The following is a 17,853-nucleotide window of genomic DNA, read 5'->3' on the forward strand; positions in this document are numbered from 1 at the left end:
CTTTATTCTAATTAGCAGTGCGCTTTTGCTTTCGTAACCTTTCTTACTTATTCTATTGCATACTATGTTTATCCACCTTTCGTATTTACTAGTCATATACCTATGAACACTGGAAAATTTATTTGTTAAGACTGTGCCACCAGTATTTCTATATCGGCATAAGACTCAATAAAACGTCCGGTAGATCTCTCTCTCTCTCTTACTAGCATAAATTCCTTCAATAAAGTTTACATAAACAGTCGTGGTTCTGAAGTACTTAAGCTACACTTTTAATGCCTTAGTTGTTTCCCGTTCACAGATCTGAGTTCCTTTAGGAACAGTGCATTGTAAAATAAAAGATCAGGCGGCACTCTACTGCATTACATTAATAACAAAGTACATTAATTAAATGATAGGAAGGTTACTCTCTCTACCTATCCATTAGACTTTTAGCATAAAGAAACAAACTTTCCCTTTTCAATACTAAATAACTATACAATATAATTAGTCAATTACTTCTCTGCTTATTAAATCAAATTATTGAAACTAATTTACTCACAAAGAGGTTAGCTAGCTATGTCAAGTTATCTCACAAATTATATTCCAATTAATAACAAATCAGAGGACTCTCTTATAGACATTTCTTATTACTATTTCTTATCAGTCCATCTATAACGTATCTCCTAGATTACAAAAGGAATGCACAAGAAAAGATGGAACAAACTTACAGAGGCTCTGTGTTGCACACTCATCCAAAGGTGCTGCACTAAAGTCCCTATGCTTTTCCTTTCATCTGGAGCATTAGGATTCCATCTGGAGAGTCTTGCTTCAGGGGGCATTTCGTCGGAATATTGGGGCTTTGGACTGCAATTTTCTGGTACTTGAAAAGCTCAGGACATCCGACCAACACTGCCTCGGGTATTTACATAGACTGTTCTTTCGTCATTCCCATTCTTTTCCTCTGGCATGGGTTTGCCGTAACGTCCAGTCCTCTGGATCCTACTGCCGATATTTCTGCCTTTAACTGCCGACGACTCTATCGATTTCCTCTAACTGTCCCTTTGCGATGTTCAGCTCAGTCCCTTTTTATTTCAAGTTCTCCGGGACCTTGCACTAAGGATTGTGACCCCCGAAAAATTCGGCACGACTCCTTGATCTTCTGTGAAGACTGACCCGTTCTTTCTTCTCCTCTGTTCACTCCTTTTATCCAATCTTGTCGGGCAGCAGAAACTTGTCTGAACCTTGCCGATCTCTTTGACACTAACTTTGAAAGTGTTTATACGCAGAGCTCACAAACAACTTTCTTGTGATCTTATACATAGCTACAGGAATACCTCAATTATCACGATTCTTGATTTATTGCGGTTTATAATTTGATACCAAAATTCCAATTATTGCGCTCCAAATTCGAATTATCGTGGCCGCGAGATGTAGCCCACTACATATGCAACCAGTTCGAGTCGCCACTCTCCAGGTATCGCTCTCTTGTAGCACTTCGTTTTTATCTGACGGTGCCTTCTTACCACTTACCAGTAACTATCTGCCCTTGCCTGAAGTACATGTGGATATTTATTTCTCTTGTTATTTACCCCTACAATGAATGCTAAAAGAAATAAGGATGATTTCAAGTCTACAGCTATCAAGAAGAAACGTAGAGTAATCAGCTTAAAAGATAAGTTGCATATGATAAATAAGTATGAAGCAGGCATAACCCAAACCAAAATTGCAAGAGAGTACGGCCTAAATGAATCAACTGTTCGCCATATTTTAGACCACACTGCAAACTATAAGCAACTAGGACAAAGTGCATTGACCTCATCTGTGTCCCAAACTACGAGAAACAGAAGCTATCTTATGATTGAAATGGAAACGCTATTGTCAGTGTGGATAGAAGATTGTAACCAATAGAGAATTCCTCTTAGTTAAATGACTATAAAAACAAAAGCATTGAATTTGTCTGAAACTTTAAAAAGAAAACAATTAGAAAGTGAAAATGATTCGGCATCAGTAGTGGAAGAAACTTTCTCTGGAAGTTCAGGGTGGTTTGATTGGATCAAAAAGCGATCAAGCATTCACAGTGTTCATGTACAAAGTGAAATTGCAAGCGCCGATGAAAAAGCAGCAACTAGTTTTCCTGGTGAATTGCAACAGATAATTGAAGAAGGAAATTATACTGATGATCAGATATTTAATGCTGACGAAACAGTCTTATTATGGAAAAAAATGCCCACTAAAACATTTTTAGCAAAAAATGAAAAATCACAGCCTGGCTACAAGGTTTCGAAGGAGCGTGTAACACTTTTGCTATGTGGCAATGCTTCTGGAGATTACAAGATGAAGGTTCTCTTTATTTATCGTTCACAAAATCCTCGCCCGCTTAGAAGTTTAGATAAAAATTTTCTCACTGTCCATTGGAGATTCAACAGAAAAGCTTGGATGACAAAAACTATTTTTGAGGATTGGTTTAAAAACTGTTTTTGTCCTGAAGCTGAAAGGTACTGCAAGTCATTAAATCTTGATTTTAAAATCTTGTTGATATTAGATAATGCACCTAGTCATCCAACAGCACTGAATGATTTGTGTGAAAATGTAAAAGTTATTTATTTACCACCTAATACCACTTCCATCATCCAGCCAATGGATCAAGGTGTAATCGCATCCTTTAAGGCATATTACCTAGGAAGAACTTTTTCACAAGCAATAGAAAAGACTATAGGAGATGAAGCTATGACTTTGACAGAATTCTGGAAGGCATTCAATATCAAAAATTGCATTGAGAATGTCAAAGAAGCATGGAGTGAAGTAACGTCTAGCAACCTGAGAGCGGCTTGGCAAAAGATTATTCCTCATTGTGCAAATGATTTTAAAATATTTGAAAATGAAGTAACCCATGTTATCAATGACATAACTGAGCTTGGCTTTGATCTAGGACTAAAAGAAATTGAAAAAGGTGATGTTTAGGACCTGATTCAGTCACATGATAAGGAGCTGGATGATGAAGACCTAATTAACCTTGAGAAAGAACATGTTTACGATGCTCAAATAGATGATAATGATGAACAAATTGACTTGGCACCGAAGGAATTTACCCTCAAAGGAATGGACGAAATGTTTAGAATTGCTGAAAATTTTAAAGAAAAAATTTTGAACGGCGATCCTAATCTCGAGCGATCACTGAAAGTTCGTCGGGAAATTGAAAATTCCATCCGTTGCTACTGAGTTTTATACGAAGAAAAAAGAAAGAAAAAATTCCACCAGACAACTCTACACCAATTTTTATCCAAGAAAGAATAATTGTATGTATTGTATGTACTTCTTATATATAAATAAAGATTAAAGAATAATCTTGTTTTTCTTAATGAACCTTCATTTTTTATTTAACATGTTTAACACATTTCTTTTTTACTTGATATATAAAATTTAATTAATAGATTTGAAAAATCCTTGGCATTGATCACCCATTTTACACGCATTATTTATCCCGATTATCGCGGATTCGATTACTGATATTTTTCGTGGCAATAATAACCGCAATAATTGAGGTATTCTGGTGGCAAAGCATTGCCTTGTTTTTTTGTTTTTTTTTCATTCTAGAAATTTTTGTTAAAGAAGAAAGTACAGTCAATTCCCATAGGGTTATTTACATTAATATTTAGCATAAAATATATAGAGACATAAGGTTATTTTTGTAACAATCTCATGAGACTTGACCTCTATAAAAATCGATGTAAAGCTCTTTGGCATTTTCAGCTACATCGAGTTTTACATAACTACCCAGTCAGCTTATATAATTAAAGAATTATTAAAATTAAATGAGGACTTCATGCTAGTACTACCTTCAGTCTATCCTGATCACACACTTGTTAATGCAATAGATTTCTCTTAATTCCTATCAGTGATGTGAGGAACCTTTATCTAGTCTCTTTCGACCAAAGGTGAGTTAGTCAGTCTCATAGAGATATGGATATTTTTCACCCAGAAACTCTGATTCTTTTGTCCCCCAGAGCAGGCAAACCAGCCTGTGACAGTAGGTTAACAGTAATAATATTATTACTGTTAACCTACTATTAGCTGTAAGTCGATTTAGGGTAAAAATGGAAGTAACTCTACAAATTGTTTCCCCACTTTCCTAGATATAGAAAATGACTGATTTAAACCAAAATATTGAAATGGTTTGAAATGCACAAGATCACAAAAACATTTAATCAAATGCTGGATAGAGTAACAGATGATTTAATATTCGTTAAATATTATATTAATAAATACATTAAATTAAAATTCAATATTGCAAACCTATTACATTTTAGAACATTGGGTAAGCAAAGATGAGACAAACTGGAAGCCTTCCTCTATAGACCAAAATAATATTTTTTCTTCAGGTCATTTTATGCTTCCAAAAAGCAGGATGATGGCATCGCTAAATGATGAAATTCAATACCCTAAATACAGTCACACAATTATCCATGTCTACAGTGGGATTTAAGCTCATAGCCTATTGGCTTGAGGATTGGATATCACTCAGCAACCCAGAGTAAAAAACATAGCACCCCATTAAACCATACCACCAATTATAGTAAGTTATCACCCTAAACTGGGTTTGAAAAGATCAAATCCCTGTTTTCCCCCCCCTCCCCTCAAGTGTAAGCAATACTTGAACTTGGTCATGTAATTTGAAGCTTCTGTAAGATAAGTTTTTTTTTAGATTGTATATTATTACTATAATACTGTGGTTTTTCCTGATTTTATTGCAATTAGTAGGTAGCATCATTTGCTGATATATATTTAAGATATTCTTCAATTATGCTAACTTCATCATCATCATCAAATTCCTGCCATGTACCCACAAGGGGTGTACAGGATATGATAGTACTACATGAAAAAATTATATCATTACTAACTTCCTATCTACAATTTTCCTCCAAATCAGTCTGTTACTTGTCAAGACTCCAACATTATCAGATCTTATATTTCTATCGTCTAAGGCACTTTGTACCGTATCAATCCACCTATATCTTGGTCTTCCTCTGGGTCGTTTTGCTGCCAACCTGGCAGAGAACACTTGTTTTGCTAATCTTTCCTCGCCCATTCTGTTTAGGTGACCATACCACCTGAGATTAGCTCTGCTAACACATTCCTGGATGCTGACAATATCAAGTTCTTTCCTAATATCCTCGTTTTTAATATGATATTGCCACTGATGCCATCTGTTCATGCCTATAATCTTTCTCAGGACTCTCATATCTGCAGTCTCTAATCTTTGGTCAAGTGTTTTACTTCTGACCCAGCTCTCAGATCCATAAGTTAAAACTGGTTTGAACACTGTCTTGTATACAGCTAATTTAGTGTTCCGACTAATTTCTCTCTTATTCCATATGAATTTATTCAATTGACTTCCCACCATACCAGCTTTGCTGATTCTGTTGTCTATTTCTATATTTATTTACCATATTCAGTAAAAATTGTGCCTAAGTAGCTGAAATGTTTTACTTGTTCCACAGGTTCTCCATTCACAAGACAGTTGACATTTTCAATGATTCTACCTATTTTCATTGTCTTTGTCTTTTTATTGCTGACCTTCATACCATATCTATTACAACAACTATTCAATTTAGTCAGAGAATCTTGCACAGTTGTAGTGGATTTATTTAGAAGTATAACATTATCCGCATAAAGCAAAGAGCCGACATTAACATCTCCAATTTTGATATTATGTTTAATACCACTTTCCTTCATAATGTGATCCATATAGATAATGAATAACAGAGGGGATAACGTACATCCTTGTCTCACACCAGATTTAACATTAAACTATCTTCCTGTACTTCCTTCAATTCTAACTGCTGACTTACAACTCAAATAAAGACTAAGTATTGCTTGATATAATGCCCGATTAACACCATATAACTGCAGCGTATTGAATAGCTTCTCTCTTGGCACCTTATCATATGCCTTTTCCAGATCGACAAAACTTAAATACAGATCTTTGTTATATTCCCATTCTTTCTCGACTATTTGTCATTAAGTGAAGATCTGATCCTGACAGCCTCTGTTTGACCTGAATCCAGCTTGTTCTTCACCAAGCTTTTCTTCCACAATTCTTCTCAACTGTTTCTCAAGTATACTTGCATAGATCTTGCCAGGAACACTCAGTAGGGAAATACCTCTGTAATTCTCACATTCAGTTTTATTTCCCTTTTTATATATGGGTACTATGAGAGCTTTACTCCAATCATCGGGAATTCGTCCCTCTGTCCAGGCTTTCTGATCTATGCAGTGCAGCCACTGTAAGACTCTTATACCACCATACTTCAGCATTTCTGGTCGAATATCATCTACTCCAGCTGCCTTTCCACATTTCAATCCTTTGATGGCTTTTTCTACTTTAAGTATCGATATGTATTCCTGACTGCATGCCTGGTCAGTGTTTTTTACCACTGTGCTATCATCACTGCTTGTTTCATTTAGCAGTTTTTCAAAGTAATTACTCCATACTTCAAGGATATCTTTTTCTGCAGTTTTCATGTGACCTTTATCATCTCTAACTTCTTTTACAGCACTCTTTCCTCCATTCCTAAGCTTCTTCAACAACCTCCAGAATATTTTGCCACCTTCTTGATATTTATTTTCTATATTCTTGCCAAAGTCCTCCCATGACTTTTGTTTAGCTAGTTTTACACAGTGTTTAGCATTCTTGCATTTGTCTCTATATTCTCTAAGAGCACAAGCTGACTTATTTGACAAGGAACTTTTGATATGCTTTCTTCTTTTCCTTCACTGCCTCTTTAACTTCCTGTGTCCACCAGGGAGTTCTGATTTTTTTTATCCTTGCACACAACCTCACCACATGCCTCTCTGGCAGAATCAATCAATGTTTTCTTCAGAGTTTGCCACTGAATCTCCAATGTTTGATTCCTGTTCTCAAACTCTTTCATTTTTTCTTCAATAATCTTTGTGTATTTTAGTCTACAGTTCACATCTGAGAGCTGCTCAACTTTTATTCGCTTTAAAACTTTCTTACATGTTATTCTTTTCAATATGAAATTCAATCTTATCCTGCTCAAGACTAAACAGTGATCACTTCCAATTTCAAATCCTCTGTACACTCTGGTGTCCTGCACCAGGGAGAAAACATCACTATCAACAATAACATAGTCAATGAGACTTTTCTTATTCCTAGCCTCTTCTCTCCATGTGAATTTGTGCACATTTTTATGTTGGAACATGGTGTTAGTAATAACCAGTCCATGTCCTGAGCAGAAATCCAACAGATATTTGCCATTATTATTAGCTTTGCTCTTTTCTCCAAATTTTCCCAAAATATTTTTGTATGTCTCACAATCATTTCCTACTCTGCTATTTAGATCCCCAACAAGGACCAACTTTTCCTTTTTCATTGTGTCAGTTGCTTTTTCTAAAGCCTCAAAAAATTCCTCCACTTCTACCTTAGTAGAACCTTCTGTGGGACCATAGGCACAAATAAGTCTCATTGTTCAGTTCCCCATTCTCATATTTGCCCACATTACTCTACTTGAGACTGACTGCCATTCAAGAAGATTAGCCTCGTATTTTGTGTTGAATACTATGGCTACTTCTTCTTTTCCTTGATTGTCATTGCCTGAATATAACATTTTGTATTTATTACTCAGAAAGATCTCACCAGTTTTGGTCTTTTTTGTTTCAGTCACCCCTATTATGTCGATCTGGTACTTATCTAATTCCTCAGCTAGCTCCATTTCTTTGCCATTCAGGCTTCTTACGTTGATAGTACCGATCTTTAACTCTGGTGATGTTGAGTTGGGGTTGGTTTTCAGATTTGTTCCAGTAGCTGACTTATCGTTGTTCGCCCTGGTTCCCTGGCAAAAACAACGGGGGCCTTGTTTAACCGGGCGATGCCCCAGCCGGCATGAAATTTTGTCATGTTGTACCATCATTTTTTATTTTGGTTTAACCAATAAGAATACAATTTGGTCGGCTAAATCCCAAATTGCCAGCCCATCCTCGTTCGTTCAGTATCCAAGTAGATACCCAACAGGATGCACCACGAGAAGGTGAGGATTGGACATTAGGTCAGAAGCCCTGGTCGGTTCTCCGCATTCCTTTAAAGGCTATGTGGAGGTCTCCTCTCAGTTATACAGCTTTGACTCTTAAGCACCCCTGGTTTTTGCTAAATTTTAATTTGTAAAAACAATTATAGATCCTAATTTATAATAAGTAAAGGTTGGTATATTTGGGCAATAATGATCAAGGAAAGGAAGCAGTAGTGATAGCACTTGACACCAGACATGATGATAAACTTATTGACTAGAAGATAGTTTCAAGTAAAATTATGTGGGCAAAGTTTAAAAATTGGAAAATTCTCCTAAGGAAGAAGTGATGGAATTCTATGGAAATTTATTGAGCAGACAGGTGACAAAGGAAATGGAAAAAGTGGTCCAAGTGAAAATGGCAAAAATAGGTTATAACTGTTTTGTCGGTGAACTAAGACAAACAGTGAGAAGCCAGTTACTAGAACAAATTAAAACTTAACATGTAGAAGAAGAATAAACCCAATGTTATAAGAACAGAAGACAGAAATCATCAATATAAGAAATATTAATGAAAGGAAACTAAACTAGAAGAACTGGAAAAGGTACCACATGGACATAATTCGCATTACTACAACAAAGATAAAAGCAGGCTACTAAGTAATAAGTATAAGATGTTATATTCAGGCAATAACATTCAACAGGGTGCACCACGAGATGGAGAGGATTCGACATTATTTCAGAAGCCCTGGTCGGTTCTCTACATTCCTTTAAAGGCTATGTGGAGGTCTCCTCTCAGTTATACAGCTTTGACCCTTGAGCACCCCACTCTAGAGATCAAACATGGAAATTTTTCAAGTCACTTTAGGCTTCCACTAAATGGTCTCACACCAGGCAATGAAATTCATCTTTCACCTAAAAGACAATCACAAACATGGCCACTGTGGGATTCGAATCTGCAGCATGCCTTTTTGAAGAGTGGATATGCTAACCACTCAGCCAACCAGACTAGCAACTATGTGCACACTGAACTATACAAACATTATTGATTAAAAAAAAAAAATGAAACAATTTGAAAACAAGAATCAAATATTTCACTGGCAAACTCTGAAGAAAACATTGGTTGATTCAGCAAGAAAGGTATATGGCCAAGTTGTCCACAAGAATAAAAAATAAGAACACCATAGTGTACATAAGATGTTCAAGAAGTTTTGGGAAAGATGAAATCATACTGAAAGTTCCTAGCAAATAAGTCAGCAGACACCCTAAAATGTAAGAGTTAATACTGTTAATGGGACATGTGCACTTAACATTATAAAGTATCTTTACAGCTTACACACATAGAAAAATTATATAGAATTTTATTTAAAAACTTCAATGTTATTTCTTCCAACATTATGTGGACTTTGTCAGGAAGACAGACCATTAACTACATTCAAAAGATGAATCACAATAATGAGTCATAATTCATACACAATCTACGAATGAAATTACGGTTTCTTTTGATGTAGTCTCACTTTTTGCCAACATGTCACCAAAAGACTGTTTGGTTTTTAGAATCTGATTTCCCTGAGGATATTATTTTCTAATAGGGATGGGAGATATGGTTAAAATAAAGGCAGTGGTATTTTGTTTATTTTTGACTGTGTTGTTAAGTAGTGCTGTTTAGTCTCGACTATTATTATGTGATATTCCTTCAATAATGTTCAAAAACCGTTCTTCATTATAACACCAATGCGTACAAGAAAAATGAAAACTAAGACATCGATGTTTACTGATATCAAAGTGCAATGTAGTGTGTGTGTTTAATGTATACGTTACCGAGAGTGAACAGTTTGTGGTATGATAGCAAGAATGTAGAGAATATTTGTCAGAAATGTTTCGTAAGAGTGTAAGAAATGAGAGTCACGTTGGGAGTGAAAGAATGAAGTGACGGATATTATAAATATAAGGCAGGATTGTGGAAGTGTTGTGGAGAATGTAGCAGAAGCAGTGAATGATAGTGCACAAAATACTAATGAGAGTTTGAAGTGGTTGAAAGTAATCAAGAGGATGATCAGATGCCAGTGCAGAAAGAAATTGCACACTTATGCAGACTCCTTCACAGGATAAAATGGAAGCTTGAGTGACTGGAGAAATGATTGGCATGTGGTAGAGAAGGATGGATCTTTTGTACAGAAGTACAAAGCATACAAGTGCAAGAAACTGGGAGAAAAGAGACAGTATTGTATGTGATGGTGACCAGGGATTTGAAAGTGTTGGATCTGGTAATAGCATCAGAATATCTAACTACAGTAGTAGTTTTAGATTTCTAATTCCAATCGGAGAAAGTGATCATCCAGTCTTGTTCTGGAAGATTGTTCAACATGTGGTCATTTCAGATAAAGGGTTTATAAAGAACTACAAAGCCATGTAGTTCCTTACAGTGCCATGGCATAAGAAACTCCATGGAATGAATGTCACTAGTGCATGAGAAGCAGGCTATTATTTTAGCAAGGCAGTATTATCAGAGTGCTTACCCAGAGTGAGGAGGATAAACAGAGTAAGGATATTAAGTGGAGGACAAGCAATATATAGGAGCTGCAAAAAAAAAAGCACTGTGGAAGGGATATAAACAATAACTTTAACAGCATGCCCATAAACAGTATAACTAGTATGCTATAGAAGACTAAATCAGATTGAGAGAAAATTAGCTAAGCAGGCCAGAGTAACTCCAAAATGGAGGAGTTTTTTTTTTTTTGCTATGCAGCAAGTAAGAGAAAGAATGATTATGAAAAGATAACTTTACTCAGTGATGATGGCAGAAAAGTGGCAGAAGAAATAGTTCAGTTACTAAGTGAACACTTTGCAAGGTCAGTATATTGAAAAATATCAATGTAAATACAGCAATGGCCTGGACAGCATGTTAGCTCATGTGCTACGAGAATGTGCAAGTGAATTGGCAGTGCCTCTGATGAAGTTGTTTAACCTAAGTCTCAGCTCTGGCAAGGTTCCAAGGGAGTTAAAAGACAGTAAGATTTTTGATTACATAAAGGAGACTCCAAGACCGAAGTAGCAAATTACAGACAAATTAGTATCTCTAGAGTGGTGGCTAAAGTATGGAAAAGCTGGTTAAAATTCAGCAATAGGTGGATAGGAATATGATTCTCTATAAGAATAGCATGGCTTTGTAAATAGTAGATCCTGCCTCAGTAATTAATTCACATTTTATAATAAGATGACAGAAGAATTGGATAAAGGAAATGGCTATGATTGCAAATACAATTGCAAAGGCATTTGACAGAATACTGCATAGAAAACTATTACATAAGTTGGAGCAAATGGAACTGGATGTGAAGCTGATAGACATCAGATAGTGTGTATGGTAGAGCGAATCAAGGGGAATGAGGGTGACAAGTGGAGTGCCCCAGGGCAGGCTCTGTATTAGGACCACTACTCTTTAATTTGTACATTAACGATATAGTGGAATATTTAAAGGGGGATATTCGGTTGTTTGCCGATTATGCAAAACTAGGGAAGAGGCAATAGTTGATAAAGGTGATATAGATATCTTACATGATGACTTATATAAATTGACAGTGTGAACAAAAGACGATGGTTGTCAATTCATCAAGGGAAGGACCACTACCCAGACCAGTTTCAACCTTTATTGAGGTCTCGTCAGTGGGAGCCAGACCCAGAATTGGTGATACTAAGGCAAAAGCAATGGAGAGGTCATATTTACTTACAGAGTTGCCAAAAGGTGTACCACCTTATTATTACATTACTCTGGATTTAGAGAAAGATGTTGGAAGATTGCTTCTGCCTTAGTATCACCAATTCTAGGTCTGGCTCCCACTGACGAGACCACAATAAAGGTCGAAACCGGTCTGGGTAGTGGCCCTTTCCTTAATGCATAGCATTATACATGTCCACAAGGAGATGTGCTTTGCATTATGGGAGATACTAAGACAAGGAGTGATGAGAGCTTGGTCCACCTTTACTATGAGTTGCCTCAGTCCTGAAGATACTTCAGGCACAAACTTTGTTTGCATACACTTGTATAAAGGATTAAATTAAATTTATTATAGTCTAACCAAGTGGAAAATAAACTTCCAATAACAATAATAATAATTATTAACCTATTTAAATTCACCATCAATGCAAGCTATTTTGAGTGGAATAAGTTGTTCATGCAAACAGAAGGAACAGCAATATGCAGTACTATCTCACAAGCCTTAGAAGATTATTTTATGGAACATCTAGAAAAAGAACTGGCACTATATTCTCTCAGCCTTGTACATGGTTACATTTTGTTAATATATTTGCAATCTGGTCCCACAGATTCAGAATTACGTCTGTTCCTAGAGAAAATATACTACTTGTACTCCTATATCAAGTTCAGTTCACTACTGAACTTGAATACAATAACCAACAACCCTTCTTGGATATCTTAATTATTTGTAATCCCACATGTCATGTTGAATTTTCAGTTTATTGTAAGCCAAGTTTTGCTAGGAGATACATTCACTCATCCTCCCATCATCATCATCATTCATCACAAAAAATGGTATTATCAAGAGTCATATACATAGAGCTCATACGATCTGCTCTTCTGAGCCCCTTTAGTTAGATGAACTGAATAAAATTAAAAGCAATCTGATATTTAAAAAATTCATTATCATCTCTCCACCAGACTACAATCTGATCTGAAAAGAATTTCAATACCCTACCCTAAACAAACAGCAGAACAAATAGCAAGGATTCTTCAAAAACTCACTTCAATCTATCCTCAATTCAATCTATATACTTCCTTTAAACCAGTTCATAAACTGTTTTCTTTTCTATCATCCACAAAGGATGCATTACTACCTCTTTCTTTAACAGGTGTCTATCAAGTGCCCTGCTCATGCCATCTTTGTTATTATGGACAAGCTGGCCTTTCTAAATTGATTAGAATTGAAGAACATCAAGACGATATTTGATTTTTGGAATCCAACACGTCTAGCCTTGCTTCACACACTATTGACACTGGGCACAGATTTCTTTGGAACCAGACTAGATATTTCTTCATTCCAGCAAGTTCAAATTCAATAATCTTTTCCTAGAAACATGTGAAACTCTACGAACTCTTAACTACAGGAATTGCACTTTGAAATCGTCCAAAACTGAACTGATCAGACTGCATGCAATATCCAAGTTTTGGAAACTGATCACTATAACTGTTCATAAGTTGTGTTTTTTTTTTTCTTTTATCTATGCAACTCCTTACAATTGTTCTTTTGAACTCTAATAGTGTAGTATCACATACTTCAGCTACAAACAAGACATTAGCTAGTATGTATATGAATCATAACTCATTATTGTGATTCATCTTTTGAATGTTGTTAATGGTCTGTCTCCCTGATGAAGTCCATGTAACACTGGATGAAGTATATTAGAGTTTTTACATAAATTTCTATATAATTTTTGCTACACGTGCAAGATGTAAAGTAACTTTATAAGAGCTAAGTTTAAAAGCAGCTAAACAAAAGCCATGGAAAGACTTTGGTAAGAATATAGAAGATAAATATCAGGAAAGTGTTCTATAGGCTTTTGAAAAACTTTAGAAATAGAGGAAAGAGCATTGTCAAAGAAATCAGAGACAAGTATGTATCTATGCTTCATGTTTGATTGTAAGTTATACTTTTCTCAGTCTTATATTTTTTGCTTTTTGGGAATTACAAACTATCTTTTTCTTCAGGAAATACAAAATATTATGAGATCAATCAGGAATACTGGACATTTTCAGTAATTTTGGATTCCTGAGAGAATGCAAAGGTATTTACTTCTTCCTATGGGCATTTCAAGAAACTTTTCCTTTTGTGTAGAGATAGTGCTTATAACATTTCTCTTAACTACAGGAATTTCAAGCAAAAGGAATAATTTGTGGTAGTTTTTTTTATCATAAGGCCACATTTACTCATTTGATTCCTTAATCTTTTCCAATGAAAGGAAGACTAACTCAGAGCATTCAAAGATATGTAATTGTGAGAAGGTGGGACAGTCATAAATTGCACTTTGATAATTTATTATTATTTCTATTTTTAGTATTAATTCCTCAGTGGATGGTTTGCACTAAGCATTGTTGTACCAACTGTTCTCAGCCTCTTGAAGGTGGGAATGCTTAATTGCATTAAGCATTCCTACCTCACTTTGTCAGTCTAGTCTACATCCAGAATATGGCCTGCATTCAGGCTATATTCAGGATGTAGGAAGAAATCCCACTCTGATATCAAAGTTTATTTAAAAATAAACTCTCAACTGACATTGAACAGTATTGTTGCACTGCTTTCTTGAGAGGTTTTGACTAATATCTCCTGGAAGGAGATATCGCAATGAACAGCAGCAAATATGCATAAAAGTGTTAAAAAGATTAAAGGCTTAGCAGCTTTCAGAATTAAAATGCATTAAAATTAAAATTTCAGAATTAAAGTTCAGAGGGCATATTGCAAAAGTTGGTAAAATAGCTCAATGAATTATTTAAATGTTGAAAAAACACAAACAAGTAAAGATAAGTAATTCTTGAGAGTTTGTTTTGCACTTGGTTAGATTATAATAAGTTTAGTTTAATCCTTTATCCAAGTGTGAGTAAACAAAGTGTGCGCCTGAAAGTATCTTCAGGACTGGGGTAAGGTAGTGCAACACCAGGCAACTTGTTGCAAAAGTGGAGAAAGCTCTCATCACTCGTATCTCAGTATCTCCCATAATGCCAAGCACATCTTGCAGATATGTGTAATGCTATGCATTAAGGCAAGGGCCACTACCCATACCGGTTTCGACCTTTATTGAGGTCTCGTCAGTGGGAGCGAGGCCCAGTAGTGGAGATACAAAGGCAGAAGCAATGAGAGGTCCTCCTAACCTATAGGAGTTGCCAAAGGGTGTGCAACCTTATTATTAAATTACTCCGGATTCAGAGAAAGATGTTGAGAGTTTATTTTTCACTTGGTTAGATTATAATAAGTTTGGTTTAATCCTTTATCCAAATGTGAGCAAACAAAGTTTGCACCTGAAAGTATCTTCAGGACTGGGGTAAGGTAGGCTCCCACTGACGAGACCTCAATAAAGGTCGAAACCGGTATGGGTAGTGGCCCTTGCCTTAATGCATAGCATTACACATATCCGCAAGGACATGTGCTTTGCATTATGGGAGATACTGAGATACGAGTGATGAGATCTTTCTCCACCTTTGCAACAAGTTGCCTGGTGTTGCACTACCTTACCCCAGTCCTGAAGATACTTTCAGGTGCAAACTTTGTTTGCTCATGCTTGGATAAAGGATTAAACTAAACTTATTATAAGTAATTCTTCCTCTTTATAAGACTATGATTCAGCCATATGTTGACTATTACACACAAATCACCTGGGTTTCTTGAGGACCAGGAGGTGGTGAAAAGATTCAGGGACGGGACGAGTGACCAAGATGGTGACAGATCTGTGGAATACTCCCTACAAGGATAGGTTGAAGGTTTGTGGATTACAAAGTTTAGTTAATAAGCAGAAAAGGGGGGCATGATAGAAACTTTTAATATTTTTCAATATATGACAGAGAACTAGGGGTCATCTGTGGAAATTGTGTAAGTGTCATTTGTAGGGGTGTGTGTGGAGAGTGGTAAGCAGATTTCTTAATTAGGATGACAGGCAATAGGCATTTTAACTGAATATGAAAAAAACACTAATTTCCTTAATCTAATAATGATAACTACAGTCGATGACTATATTAATGCCAGAATATACCATAAATTGGGTAATACAAGAAACTACATTCTTTGTTGTAATGAGACCACAGCTGTAATAAGCAATAGACTTAATTATTTTAATTTACCATATTTTTTGAACCATCAAACATCTTTTTATGTAGAGAAATCTACTTAGAATTGGGGTGCATGTTATGGTCTGAAGGTAGGTGATATGGGGTAAGTCATGGATTCCCACATTTTTGATGCAAGTCAAACACGTCTCACTGCATATGTGGGAATCCCTGATTTACACATGAAAACTTTACTGGTGTCAATAGTAGTTAGTGGGCAAGCGTATGAGTTTTTGAACAGACGAGACGATTATGAAGTCTTTTAAAAAAATGTGGCGTAAGTAAAACAAATATATTTTTTTCTAAAAACTGCCTCATAAATTTGGGGTGCATTTTATAGTCTGGTGTGTCTTACATCTGAAAGATACAGTATACATATTCCCATACAATTGCTTACTTTTTAGAATATATATCCATACTATATGGATATATATCATACAAATTTTGTTAAACTATGAAAACATGTTAACTATGCATTCTTAATTGCTGAGATAGTTCTTGGAATAGACAAAAATGAAAGGAGTGACTTAGTTTTTATGACCATCTTTATCAGATTACTGGCCAGTCCATAACTTAACCTTGTCCTTGGAAACTAACCCCTCACTACCTACCTCTCCAGTGTCTAGACTCCAGCTTTCCTCCCTCACTTTACCTAAAGACTGCCATGACTGTAAAATCAATTAAAAACAAACCCTTCCATCAGAAACTTGCCAACTAAAAGGAAGTTTCTCTAAGATTCTTGAGAAAGTTGAAATTATTTGAGAGTTAGAATGCAGTGTAAAAAATGATGAAGCATGTAAAAAGTTTTCTTTGTCCTCATCAACATTGTGGAATAATAAAGATGCTTACATATCGGCACTGGGAAACAACCTAAATGGGGGGGGAGGGGAAAGGAGGGGAGGTGCAAGCCTAGAAACATCAATGAAGCACTGCTGCAATGGTTTGCTACACAAAGAAGTGCTGGATTCTCACAACAGACACTCCAATCCTGAAAACTCTAGCAGAAAAATTTGCTAAACAATTTGGATGTCATGATTTTATATGTAACAGTGGCTGGCTGGATTGATTAAAAACCAACATAACAATGCTATGTTAGTTTTTGAAAAGATTAACTGAACTTTTTTTTATGAATTGGTATTGTTTTAAAATTATGGAAGTGAATTGCAGTTTATATAAACATATTCATTCAAATAATAATAATTTCTTGGCTTAATATAAATTAAGCCAAGAAATTATATTCTTGATTTAATCCTTTATCCAAGTGTAAGCAAATAAAAATTTGCATGTGAAGTAGCATTATGACTGGGCTACTTGTATATAGAGGTAATGTAATGTTACTCATGTAATGTTAACATTGCATTGCTTAAGTAATGCAATGCGCATATCCTTACGGACATGTATAAATCTATGCATTATGAAAAGGGCCACTACCCAGACCAGTTTCAACCTTTATTGAGGTCTCATCAGTGAGAGCCAGACCCAGAAGTAATGCAGAAGTCATATTTCCATATACAAGTAGTCAAAAGATGTCATGGATTAATGAAACATGTTTCAAATATCAAAGTATGTAATTGTATTATTTTTTCTCTCTAATACTTTTGTTTTTTTGAATAATTTTTTTCAAGTTATTGAGAATTTTTTTTAAAAAAATAGGAGGGATATCACTGATATAATGAGTAATGGTTATAAGGAGGAAATTTTTTGGGTCCTGTGGTGCTCAGTATAACCAGGTTCGACTGTACTCATGTTACAAACCATTCTGCAAAACATAAATTTTACAGAATGCCAAGATTTGTCAACTTTCTTAAAAAATTTTTTGTCCAAGTATGGAAGAGTATGAATATTGTAAATAATGCTAAAAATTGAAATGGACAAAAAATAAAAAGTAAAAATAATAATTTGGAACAAATTAAGAAAATCTTAATTCAGTGTCATTATTGATAGATAAAGAGGAGTTTTTACATATATTAATTCAACATTAAAATGAACTGTTTCACAAATTTTTGAAAAAAGGTAGCTATA

The 17,853-nt window shown here is 35.4% G+C and overlaps 1 protein-coding gene across 1 annotated transcript in view; it reads right to left on the bottom strand.

Annotated features, from left to right (window-relative positions):
* Vps35 (Vacuolar protein sorting 35) overlaps window positions 1–17,853 on the bottom strand; it is a 377,835-nt gene that overhangs the window by 104,721 nt on the left and 255,261 nt on the right. The window lies entirely within an intron of this gene.

This window comes from Typopeltis vanoorti, chromosome 1 (genome assembly GCF_054136105.1).
Source record: "Typopeltis vanoorti isolate ZY-2024b chromosome 1, IOZ_Tvanoo_1.0, whole genome shotgun sequence".
Lineage (NCBI taxonomy): Eukaryota > Metazoa > Arthropoda > Arachnida > Uropygi > Thelyphonidae > Typopeltis > Typopeltis vanoorti.